This window comes from Pseudomyrmex gracilis, unplaced genomic scaffold (genome assembly GCF_002006095.1).
Source record: "Pseudomyrmex gracilis isolate BER0280 unplaced genomic scaffold, ASM200609v1 scaffold_4422, whole genome shotgun sequence".
In the NCBI taxonomy this organism is placed as follows: Eukaryota; Metazoa; Arthropoda; class Insecta; order Hymenoptera; family Formicidae; genus Pseudomyrmex; species Pseudomyrmex gracilis.
In genome coordinates, this window is record NW_018025006.1 from 1 (window position 1) to 1,185 (window position 1,185).

The following is a 1,185-nucleotide window of genomic DNA, read 5'->3' on the forward strand; positions in this document are numbered from 1 at the left end:
TGTATACGTTGCATATTAATACGTAAATAGATTTTAATTATTTTTCTCCACAATATAGTGTTCATATATTTCATTTTTTTTTTTTTTTTTTTTTTTTTTTTTTTTGTATTGTTGTCTTCTCTGCAGAGATATGCAATTTTTTAGTGTGATATTTTAATATACACAATATATCGCGTATATTTCTTACAATCGTTTTACACACTCATCTTTCTTTTTTTCTAGACACATTATACAATTTAAGTTAAGAACAAGAAAAACACTATAGTTTCTGTTGCTCGCAATAAAATGTGAAATTTTTTAGAAAAAAGATTTCATATACCAGTTATTTTTGTTTTTTACTTTTTTACGAAGTCTTATGTGTGGGTGTTGCATAAAATAACAATTTAATACAAAATCTTGGATATATTTGTAAAAGCTCTTAGATCAACTTTGAAGATTTTGCGCGCGCGCGTGTGTGTGTGTCTGTATGTACCAATACAAAAAATGAATAATAATATTCGTTTATCTGTATAAAAGTATTTTTTTCTACACACTCGCTACAAGCATAAAAAGAGAAGTATCTAAAAATGGGAATTTATTATAAGTAAAGATTTTGAAATTGTCATTATTACAATGTCGCTTCTCATCGTGTACTGTGTACAAATTATGTATGCAGGGGATTCGCGAGATTTGTAGAAAATCTTATGACGATAATAGCCGTTTTTTTTTTTTGTTTTTTTTTTTTACATAATTTAATATTTGTATATTGTTTTTTTTTTTTTCTTAACAGTAACGTGAGCTTGTAGTTTTACGATACATTGTAAACAACTGTGTTGTTTTATTAACAAAATCACAAACGGCTATACTATAATAATAGAAGACTTTGATTAATAATATGCACTTTCACAATTCATAGAATATTTGTTCGCATATCGTACAAAAGAAAATTTTATACTTTTTTTATAAATCATTTAAGAAAAACAAAGCTGTCAGTAGTATAAATAGGACTTGCTCAATGGAATGTCCTGCATGTTATGAGACAAAGAGAACTCTTTGATTTTTTTCTGTAGAGCAGAGTATAAAAACAAAAAAAAAAAAAAAAAAAAAAAAAAAACATCGTATCTTTTTTTTTAAATAATTATGGTTGAAACAATATATATATAATTTTCATTTAGAGTCCATTCATAAATGTGACACCTTGGATCT